Genomic DNA, 12,268 nt, shown 5'->3' with positions numbered 1-12,268 from the left:
CAGTTATGCTTGCGCGCTGGTGTGCAAGCTAGAGCCGACGAGGAATGGTTGCAGCCAATGCGACCCATTGACCAAGCAGCCGTTGATGCAAAAAGGGCTTATAGGCGGAGTCTATTTCTGGTGGATGACCAATTTGTGGTGGTGCACAAGCAGGTGCGTCCTAATTAATAGATAAGAACCAAATACTTTAAGATAAAATTAGTTGAATTGTTTATAGAGAACATCTTTGGTTAGGGCCAACCTTCGCGTGGAATATCATTGGGCTGTTTTTGGACCTTGATGCTCCTAACATAAGTGTTTATTTTCTAACAAGATTCGATATCAACTGTCTAATCCGAATTCTTGTTTCTGTCTTTTGTTGATGAGCTGACCGTTCAGATGATTTGCCTCTAAGGAGTAAGATTTCTGTAGGCTTTGTGCTCAACAAATTGTTTTCTGAACCATGCCAATCCAATATTTCATCAACAATTGTTTTCTTGCAGGATATGTCTTCAATTACAAAAGAAAAAGTGATATCCATCAAATTCTCTTCACGTACAAGATCATAATTGTGAAAGTACAACAAAAATCAAGTCTCTAGCTGCTTGAAATTTGTCTTGATCATTTGTAAATTTTTTAGTGCTTCTCTAACCCTTTTTTTATCAAGTCTCTAGCTGCTTAAAAATCAAGTCTCTAGCTGGCGATGGATCCTCTGTTCTTCTGCGCTCTGTCCATTGGACGCGGCGAGTCGCCGCGTCTGTACATGGACAGTGGTATGGCGGTTTTCGTGACGTTGCTGTGTACCCGCGTCGAAAATTCATAAAGTATCAAATTTCTTCCAATCGAATTCGTTGGGTCAGTCCACAGCCACATCTCTCTTCCTCTCTACACAAAAATTTCACCATTTTTCTATTTCTTTTTTGCCCTAAATTACAGATAGTAGATCGGGGATTTCCAGCGTCGATTTGCTGAAATGGCTCCGAAATGGATTTGGTAGGAGCTCAAGGATCTTCAGAAAGATCCACCATACCAATAAAAGGTCTCAGTGAGTGTAGTTTGTATTTCACAATAAATTGAACAGACAAGTTGACAACAATAATTCATGCATCATTGCACATAAGCACGGTATCTAATAAAAAGGTCAACATTTCATGAGAATAACTTGATAAAACCTGAAAAATCATTGAAAATAAAAGAAACTTCTTAGGGATGCCACATGCAGGAATATAAAAATCAACTTAGAAAATTACATATGCAGGAACCATTGTATACCTTTGCAGACTGATGATTCTGACCATACAAGATCAGAAGAAAAATAGAAATCATGAAATGTATAAGCTAAAATCGAACACGAAGTCCTCAAAGAGGATTAAACTGATTTAACTCCCATCCACTTGTAACAGCACAATGATCGAAACTTACCTATTTTTACCAGCTTAGTCACAATTCCATCCTTGATCAAATAGAGAATTCACTCCAGAAAATAGGGGCTATGTTTCTAGAAGACAACTATTTCTGAAACTGTATTTCTCAGAAAGGTGTTGGAAGTATATATTCGGTTTTGTTTTCAGAACAAGATATTAATGCACCATGGTCAATAAGTAAGACGCAAAACGCCTTTTTTTTCTGGCCAAGCGCCCTAGAATCACATCAAACCAAGAAAGAAACACGAAATTGAAACAAAAAAATTATAAGAAAGAGTACCAGCGCTTCTATTTATAGACAACGATCGGAACTTCCGATCCTTGATCGGAACATACGAACCTCGATCGGAACGTCCGATCCTGCCATCGGAGCTTCCGAAGATCCTGATCTGCCACGTGTCAAAATATCACTAGTTGTCTCCGGATAGGGGTGATCGGAGCTTCCGATCTAGCCACACGTCATGCCTGACATAATAACATCGGTGCCTCCGATCGCTCATCGGAGCTTCCGATCGTGCCTTCGGAGCTTCCGATCCGTCCAATACCCAATTTAATTAATTAGCATTAATCCTTTAATTACTCAATTAGGGTACGGGCTACTACAAAGTCGATCACCTACTGACTCGATCATCTCAATGACCTTGTGTATCACACGCGGGAAGATTAATGACCCAACTTGCTAGATCCCGGAACTCGGTCCTAGCTAATGTCATACTTCACGATTTAGATAAACGATGTCCATTCGCTAATGCCTATAAGAAAACCCAATACTCGTTGGCTCTCAACCCAACGGTTCATCAAGATGTCATCACAGGAACACTTCATCAAATGTTCGATTGACCATGCTTGATATTGTTGTTTAGTGGAAGGCTCCCACATGAAGCAGAAAATTGATCCTTTCCTCACTCAACCTTGAGTATACTATTGCTAATACTAAGCAATTTCTTGGATCAATTCCCTATTCTCTCTAAGAATCACTATCCAGGGAACTACCAATTTTCCTTGCTTGTTCCTACTGCTGATAACATTGTTATCATCCAAATTCGACCATACAAGTCAAATTGCAATCGTCCTCGATTCATAGCAATCCAAAAGATATTCATCTCTGGCAATCCTAGAGAAAATACTTAAACCGTCTACTGCTCTGAGACTGTACCAATTACTCATCTCCTAAGCATCATGCAACAAAATACTATTCCAAGCACTACGCGCATTCTAGTCATCACTTATTGGACTCAACTTATTGACCTCGTCGATCTACAGTGGCTTGTCAATGAGAATCAAACTAGACAACCAATGATTCCTGAAACCTACATGGCTCGATCAATAACCTTGACCCAATCGCCATGAGTCTACTATTCCTAAACACTTGAAATATCCAGACCATTCCATAGAAAATCCTATGCAAAATCTGTGAAAACATCAGATGATGCTTAGTGCTATCACTGGACTTATCATACCTTACCTTGTTCATTCCAGATGAACATCAAGGCTCGTCAAATCCAAAACGCCATAATTAATCCCAAAGATCCCTAATATCTTTGGACACGCTCCTGATTATATCTCTTGCTAAGACTGTGCAACAATTCAAGACTGAGGTAGTCTATCACAATAGCCCTGCTGGAACAACCATCAAGGATTCACGGGCATCTACCACGTTTTTCTCATGCCTCAAATAGTCCTGTACAGTTCTTCGCAATTGATATAATCCACTATTGATGAATTCCATCATCATAGACCAATTTCCATCCAAGGCTGGTTACAACCCAACAACCTAGATTAATTCTATCACAAAAAATCCCAATCATAACTCTGATGACATCCCCCATCATCGCTGATAAAAATTCGCCACCTACTAGATCCACTCGTCTAGCAGTATTCCATAGGTCAAAACCTATCTGCTCAGAGTACACACTTGTCAAGGAGACCCCTCCAAGACTGGTTCTACAGTAGCAAACTCAAACTAATATCTCTGACATAAGCCAGATGACATCTAGATCACTGATATAAAACTTGATATCTAATCCAAGGTCATACCCCGTCGTGACTGTTACCAAAACTATAGACTAAGTAGCCTTTCCAACGCCACCTCCTGAAACGCAAAGGCTTTCAGGTATACCGACATAGGGTCGCGCGTCCTCACGTCTAATCATGGTCACAATCCACAACTCTTGGCATATACCCGACCTGGTTCCTTGATGAAAGACCCATCATCATAAAGTCTCAAATACTATATCCCAAGTCTCTTTGCATGCTGCTCTGATACAATAAATGTAGAAACCCAACCCGGATCAACTACATAATCAGAGTTAGAACATAATTAAGCATGCTATAAAAATAAATCACTGCGGAAGACTTAAATAAAAGCTGATCGGCAGAATATAACCGGTTAAATAAACCAATATACAACCCAATCGAATACAAATAACCCTAAGGGTAAAAATCTACAGGTAAACCCGCTGGCTCAACTGGTCACTTGTAGTGACCCTTACCCGAATCACCTACTAACAGAACATAGGCATGCAATTAACTTAATTAAACAGAAATCAGAATAAAACTGCGGAAACCATAAACGTTATACAATCCCAAGTAAAGGAATCTGTAATTTATCCAAATAATATACAACCAAATCGAATAGCTGTATCAACCTGAAAACAACAGAAATAAAACCTAGACGAAGCTCCAGCTGGTCAACCACTGACTAGCCCCTCTTGGATCCACCAGCCTCATCCAATCTCAAACCTGTCCCATGGAATAGGGTGTCCAGAAACACAGAGTACGATACGTGAGCATAAAACGCTCAGTACGAGAGTATGAGTATACATGCATGCAAAGTGAACTCCCTATAATCTCGAGGTCAAGGATCAGATAACAGAGACAGACCGGGCCCTGGTATGTAGCATGATGTGTCGTCGCTTCAGGAGGTGGCTTCCATACCATAATACCAGTGGATATTCCGGACCCAAATTGATGGAAGTCCAACCACTAACAGGATAGGGAAAAACCCTACTAACAGACATCTCGAAGGAGATAGCTCAGTATGCAAATGAATGCAGCATAAATCAATGACATATAAACCATGCAGTCACATAATACATGCATACTCAGTCAGGATATCTCGAACAGTACTTCCGTACCTCAAAACAGTGCAAGCTCTACCAACTCTAGTTCCATGCCTATAGTCTGCTCTACACTGCGAAATGATACTACTATCATTAAAGTACTCTAAAAGCCTTAACTAAGCTATTGCATACTCCTAAATATTTATAGGAAGCAAAAGCTATACCTTCGTCCGTTGTTAGCCCTTTGATGTCGATGCCTCCAAAACTTGGGCACAACTCTGCTACAACTTCCGAACGCCTCGCCGACCGCCGGGTCAAGCCTAGGCAGGCTAGAACAACTCGAATAGACTAGAAAAGAGAGGGAAATACTCGGAATTGGCAATTGGAAATGAAGCCTCGGCCCTCTATTTATAGACAACGATCGGAACTTCCGATCCTCGATCGGAACGTCCGAACCTCGATCGGAACGTCCGATCCTGCTATCGGAGCTTCCGAAGATCCTGATCTGCCACGTGTCAAAATATCACTTGTTGACTTCGGATAGGGGTGATCGGAGCTTCCGATCCAGATCGGAGCTTCCGATCTAGCCAATCGTCATGCCTGACGTAATATGATCGGAGCTTTCGATCCTTCATCGGAGCTTCCGATCCTGTTCGGAACTTCCGAACCTACCTTCGGAGCTTTCAAACTCTATTCAAGTAATTATGATTAATCCCTTAATTACTGATTTTGATTACGGGCTACTACATTCTCCCCCACTTAAGATATTTCGTCCTCGAAATCAGATCTTAAGTACTGAATATAATACAGAAATCAGAAACATTATTTATTCAAATCAAACGTTTACAGAGTTTGCAACTGAATACAACTTAAGAATGAAATCAAAACAACTCAGGATTGTCTTCACGCATCCTGTCCTCAAGCTCCCAAGTAGCTTCTTCAGTGCCTCGGCGCTGCCACTGAACTAAAACCAAAGGAATGACTTTGTTCCGTATACCTTATCCTTATAATCCAGGATACGAATAGGTTTCTCAACATAAGTCAAATCCTTGTCCACCTGAACCTCAGACCGCTGCAGAATATGAGATTCATCCACCACATACCGTCGCAACAGAGATACGTGGAACACGTCGTGAATACTGGATAGATGCGGTGGCAAAGCTAGTCGATAAGCCAAATCGCCAATGCTCTCCAAGATCTCAAACAGACCGATAAACCTGGGAGACAACTTGCCCTTAAGGCCAAATCTGAGAATCTTGCGGAAATGTGACACTCTCAGAAACACTTTCTCCACGACATCGAACTGCAGAGGCCTACGCTTGATATTAGCATAGATGGCCTGACGATCCTGTGCAGTCTTAATCCGTTTCTTGATCTGATCAACAATGTCTATCGCCTACTGGATAAACTCCGGTCCCTCAGCCTGTCTCTCCCCCACTTCTTCCCAGAAGAGTGGAGTACGACAACGTCGCCCGTACAACGCCTCAAAAGGTGCCATCCCAATACTAGTATGATAGCTGTTGTTGTACGCAAACTCGATCAACGGCAAATGATCCTGCCAGGCTGAACCAAAATCCATGATGCACGCTCTAAGTATATCCTCCAAAGTACGGATAGTGCGCTCTGACTGACCATCAGTCTCCGGATGATAGGCAGTACTCAAACTGAGAGTAGTACCCATCGCACGCTGAACACTCCCCCAGAATCTAGAAGTGAACCTGGGGTCCCGATCGCTGACAATGCTCACAGGCACTCCATGAAGTTGAACGATCTCCTTAATGTACATCCGTGCCATGCGATCCACAGAGTACTCTCGGCTATAGGCAATGAAATGCGCTGACTTGGTGAGTCGGTCCACCTCAACCCAGATAGCATCACAGTTCCTCGGGGATACCGGCAAATGGGTCACAAAGTCCATTGTGATAAACTCCCATTTCCATTCAGGAATAGGCAGACTGTGAAGCAATCCTCCAGGTCGTCGGTGCTCTGCCTTGACCTGTTGACATACCAAACATCTCGAAACAAACTGATAAACACTGCGTTTCATTCCCTTCCACCAGAAACGAGTACGTAGATCCTTGAACATCTTGTTGCTCCTAGGATGAATACTCAACTTAGTGCGATGTGCCTGAGACAAAATCTCCTCTCGCAACTCTTCATCCTTCGGAATCACAAGCCTACCAGACAAACACAGAAATCCATCTTACTGATAATGAAATCCAGACGAGCTACCCTCGTTAGCTAGACGAGCTAAATGCTGGGTCTTTGAATCAGACATCTGAGCATCTCGGATCCGCAAATACAAGGCTGGCTCAGATAATATCGCAAACATCTGGATACTTTGCATACCTTTCTTATACTTGAAGGTATAACCTGAAGTACAACAGTCACTGATCGCACTAGACATCGAACAATCCTGAAGTGCGGATAGTCGACTCAAAGCATCAGCGGTGAGATTAGCAGCTCCCGGATGGTACTTAATTTCGCAATCATAGTCCTTAAGCAAGTCCATCCAACGTCTCTGCCTCATGTTCAACTCCGCCTAAGTGAACAAATACTTGAGACTCTTATGGTCGGTGAAGATCTCAAATTTCTCGCCAGATAATGACGCCAGATCTTCAAAGCGAACACAATTGCTGCTAACTCCAAATCGTGGACTGGATAGTTTTCCTCATTAAGCTTCAGCTATCTAGAAGCGTATGCGATCACATGCCCATCCTGAGTCAGAACATAACCTAACCCCTGAAGAGAAGCATCAGTGTATACCACATACCCTCCAGATCCTGACGGTAATGCCAACACTGGCGCAGAAGTCAACCGCCGTCGAAGCTCACAGAAATTCTCCTCACACTCGGAGGACCACTCAAAATCCACACCCTTGCGGGTAAGCTGCGTCAACGGTCGAGCTAACTGAGAGAAGTTCATAATGAAGCGACGATAATACCCTGCTAGACCTAGAAAACTATGGATCTCAGCAACTGTCGTCGGACGCGACCAATTAAGTACCGCTTCAATCTTGCTTGGATCAACAGAAATCCCCTCCCTGGATATGATATGGCCAAGAAAGACCACTCTATCCATCCAGAACTCACACTTGCTCAGCTTGGCGTACAACTGCTCATCTCGAAGAGTCTGTAGTACCAACCGCAAGTAAGAAACATGCTCTTCCATATTACGCGAATACACCAAGATGTCGTCAATGAAGACCACGACAAACTTGTCCAAATACTCCCTGAAGACACGGTTCATCAGATCCATGAATATAGCCGGCGCATTAGTCAAACCAAATGGTATTACTAGAAACTCGTAATGCCCATAGCGAGTACGGAATGCAGTCTTGGCTACGTCCTGATCACGTACTCTCAACTGATGATACCCAGATCTCAAGTCAATCTTGGAGTAAAATGACGTGCCCTGCAGCTGATCAAACAAGTTATCAATACGAGGCAACAGATACTTGTTCTTCACAGTGACTGGATTCAGCTGTCGATAGTCAATGCACAGCCGCATCGACCCATCCTTTTTCTTTACCAAAAGAACAGGAGCTCCCCAAGGAGATACACTAGGACGAATGTACCCCTTGTCCAAAAGATCCTGTAGCTGATTCTTCAATTCATGCATCTCTGATGGAGCCAGACGATACGGTGCTCGAGAAATAGGTGAAGTACCCGGCATCAACTCTATGCCAAACTCGACTTCCCTAGCAGGAGGAAAGCCCGGAATCTCATCAGGAAATACATCTGGAAATTCATCCACAACAGTAATGCTCTCTATCCCAATACTCTCAGCGGACAAATCAACTACACAGATAAGGTAGCCTTCCCCGCCAGACTCTAGAGCTCGACAGGCTCTCAAAGCTGATACCAAAGGCATCGGGGGTCGCGCTCCCTCACCATAGAAAAACCAGCTCTCACTCCCCTCCGGATGAAAGCGTACTAATCTCTGATAGCAGTCCACTGAAGCTCGATAGGTAGTCAACATATCTATTCCCATAATGCAATCGAAGTCGTCCATCGCCAGGACCATGAGATTCGCTAACAGAATGTTCCCTTCAAACTCTAAAGGGCAACCCATCACTAGACGCTTTGCCAAAGCAGATTGGCCCGTCGGAGTAGAAACAGACATCATTACGTCTAGTTCAATGCATGGTAACTTATGCCTCTTAACAAAACGTGCAGAAATGAAGGAATGAGATGCACCAGTGTCAATAAGTACAAGAGCAGGTATACCATAAATCAGAAATGTACCTGCGATGACTTTCTCATTCTCCTCCACTGCCTGATCATGTCTCAGGGCAAACACCTGGCCAGAAGCTCGTGGCCTCAAATGAGAACTCCCAGCAGGCTGTCCTTGCAACCTCTGCTGTACGGTGGCCTCAGAACCAACTCCTGAACCAGATCCAGAACCGCCTCCCCCAGATAGTGGACAAAATTTCCGGACATGACCAGTCTCTCCACAACGGAAACAAGCTCAAGAAGCTCTACGACACTTGTCGGATGGATGGTTCTTCCCACAGTGATCACACTTGTCCTTCTTACCGAAACGGACAACACCTCCAAAACCAGAGGATGAAGTAGATCCAGACTTCTTGAAAGATTGGGCACGGGGACCCAAAGAACTAGCAGGCCTCGACTGAGGGAAAGACCTATTCCACCAAATGCTGTCCTCTGCCTGGTGACAACGGCTCACCAAACCCTCGTAGGACATGTCGTCGCCAACCACCACATGGTCATGGATCTCAGGGTTAAGGCCTTGAAGGAACAGATTATACTTCATCCCAGAGCTGTCAGCAATCTCGGGGCAATAGGATAGCAGATCAAAGAACTTCTGCTGATACTCATCGATAGACATGGCTCCCTGTCGCAGACTCAGAAGCACGCCTGCCTTCGACTGACGGAGTTCAGGGGGAAAATACAGCTTCTAAAAAGCTGTGCGGAACTCGGCCCAAGTGGCCACTCCTCTCGCCGCAACAAAAGGTGCAGAAGTAAACCTCCACCACCTGCGCGCACGTCCATCCAGAAGATAACCCAGGGACTCCATCTTCGGCTCCTCGGTGCATTGGAAATTCTGAAAAGTCATCTCCATGCGGTCTAACCAGTTCTCCGCATCCTCCGGAGACTCACCTCCAACTAAGGGCTTAGGACCCATAGCTAAGAATCGACGCACAGTAAAACGTTCGTCGTCATGATAACGATGACGCCGTTCTCGACGAGGCTCCCGGTCCGCATCACCCCAACGCCCACCAATACTGCCATGAGAACTCCGGTCGTCACGATCTGCCATCTACAAAAGTACCTCACGGTTACCTTATGCATAGTCTAAATCCATAGAATACTATGCATGCCCTGATACCATAAATGTAGTGACCCTTACCCGGATCACCTACTAACAGAACTTAGGCATGCAATTAACTTAATTAAACAGATATCAGAATAAAACTGTGGAAACCATAAACGTTATACAATCCCAAGTAAAGGAATCTATAATTTATCCAAATAATATACAACCAAATCGAATAGCTGTATCAACCTCAAAACAACAGAAATAAAACCTAGACGAAGCTCCAGCTGGTCAACCACTGACTAGTCCCTCTTGGATCCACCCGCCTCGTCCAATCGCAAACCTACCCAATGGAATAGGGTGTCCAGAAACACAGAGTACGAGACGTGAGCATAAAATGCTCAGTACGAGAGTATGAGTATACATGCATGCAAAGTGAACTCCCTATAAACTCGAGGTCAAGGATCAGATAACAGAGACAGACTGGGCCCTGGTATGTAGCACGATGTGCCATCGCTTCAGGAGGTGGCTCCCATACCATAATACCAGTGGATATGCCGGACCCAAATCGATGGAAGTCCAACCACTAACAGGATAGGGAAAAACCCTACTAACAGACATCTCGAAGGAGATAGCTCAGTATGTAAATGAATGCATCATAAATCAATGACATATAAACCATGCAGTCACATAATACATGCATACTCAGTCAGGATATCTCGAACAGTACTTCCGTACCTCAAAACAGTGCAAGCTCTACCAACTCTAGGTCCACGTCTATAGTCTGCTCTACACTGCCAAATGATACTACTATCATTAAAGTGCTCTAAAAGCCTTAACTAAGCTATCGCATACTCCTAAATATTTATAGGAAGCAAAAGCTATACCTTCGTCCGTCGTTAGCCCTTTGATGTCAATGCCTCCAGAACTTGGGCACAACTCTGCTACGACTTCCGAACGCCTCGCCGACCACCGGGTCTAGCCTAGGAAGGCTAGAACAACTCGAATAGACTAGAAAGGAGAGGGAAATACTCGGAATTGGCAATTGGAAATGAAGCCTCGACCCTCTATTTATAGACAACGATCGGAACTTCCGATCCTCGATCGGAACGTCCGAACCTCGATCGGAACGTCCGATCCTGCTATCGGAGCTTCCGAAGATCCTGATCTGCCACATGTCAAAATATCACTTGTTGACTTCGGATAGGGGTGATCGGAGCTTCCGATCCTGATCGGATCTTCCGATATAGCCAATCGTCATGCCTGACGTAATATGATCGGAGCTTCCGATCCTGTTCGGAACTTTCGAACCTACCTTCGGAGCTTTCGAACTCTATTCAAGTAATTATGATTAATTCCTTAATTACTGATTTTGGTTACGGGCTACTACATCACTAGTGTAGTGACCCTCACCGAGATCACCTACTAATCAGAAACTTAAGCATGCAATTAAATTAATAAAACAGTGAACCAGAATTAAACTGAGGAAGCAATAAACATAATACAATCCCAAGGAAAGGAATCTACAAATACCCAAATAATTATACAACCAAATCAAATACTGTATCAACCCAATACATCAACATAAACCATAGGCAAAAACCCAGCTGGCCATCCACTGCCTAGTCCCTCCTGGATCCACCCTTCTCATCCAATCTCAAACCTGCCTCATGGAATAGAGTGTTCAGATATACAAAGTATGAGATGTGAGCATAAAACTCTCAGCACGAGAGTATGAGTATACCGTACTATATAAATACATGAATGCAAGTGTACCGCCTACTGAGACTAGAGGCCAAGGATCAGATAACAAAGACAGACCGGGCCCTGATACGTAGCATGTTGTGTCGTCGCCTCAGGAGGTGGCTCCCATACCAAATACAAGTGGATATTTCGGACACAAATCGATGAAAATGCATCCACTAACAGGATAGGGCAAAACCATACTACCAGACATCTCAAAGAGATAACTCAATACGCAAATGCATGCTGCATAAAATCATGTTATATAAATCATGCAGTCACATAATACATGCATACTCAGTCAGGATATCTCAAAATGTACTTTCGTACCTCAACTACTAGGCAAGCTCTACCAGCTCTAGATCCACGCCTATAGTCCGCACTACACAGCGAAATGATACTAATATCATTATATTACTCCTAAAGCCTTAACTAAGCTATTGAATACTCCTAAATTTTTTTAAAAATCGAAAGCTATACCTGCGTCCGTCGTCAGCCCGTTGTTGTCGCTTGCCTCAAAACTATGCCACAGCTCTGCTACGATGCTTGGACCGCTATGCCACTTTCGGATTCCCGATGGGACGCCTAGAATTTCCTAGATCTAAGTTAGAAGGCTAAGAAATCGAGAGAAAAGAGAGAAAGGTGTGAATTTCAAATGAGACTCGGCACCTCTATTTATAGACAGAGAAAGGAACGTCCGTTCCTCTATCGTTGCGTCCATCCGACGAACGTTGCCTCCAATGTCTCATCATGTTCGTAAGCAATGAAGTCATCTTGCTG

General features: G+C 43.8%; 1 long non-coding RNA gene across 1 annotated transcript; it reads left to right on the top strand.

Annotated features, from left to right (window-relative positions):
- Window positions 1-334: 334 nt before the first annotated feature.
- Window positions 335-1,005, top strand: LOC140871193 (uncharacterized). Its single transcript, XR_012147635.1, has 3 exons — window positions 335-396; window positions 483-834; window positions 916-1,005. It is a non-coding gene; the product is annotated as an uncharacterized lncRNA (long non-coding RNA).
- The last annotated feature ends 11,263 nt before the right edge of the window (window positions 1,006-12,268 follow it).

Source organism: Henckelia pumila, unplaced genomic scaffold (assembly GCF_033568475.1).
Source record: "Henckelia pumila isolate YLH828 unplaced genomic scaffold, ASM3356847v2 CTG_429, whole genome shotgun sequence".
In the NCBI taxonomy this organism is placed as follows: Eukaryota; Viridiplantae; Streptophyta; class Magnoliopsida; order Lamiales; family Gesneriaceae; genus Henckelia; species Henckelia pumila.
Note: the sequence above shows the minus strand (reverse complement) of the source record. Positions and strands in the feature narration are given on the sequence as shown.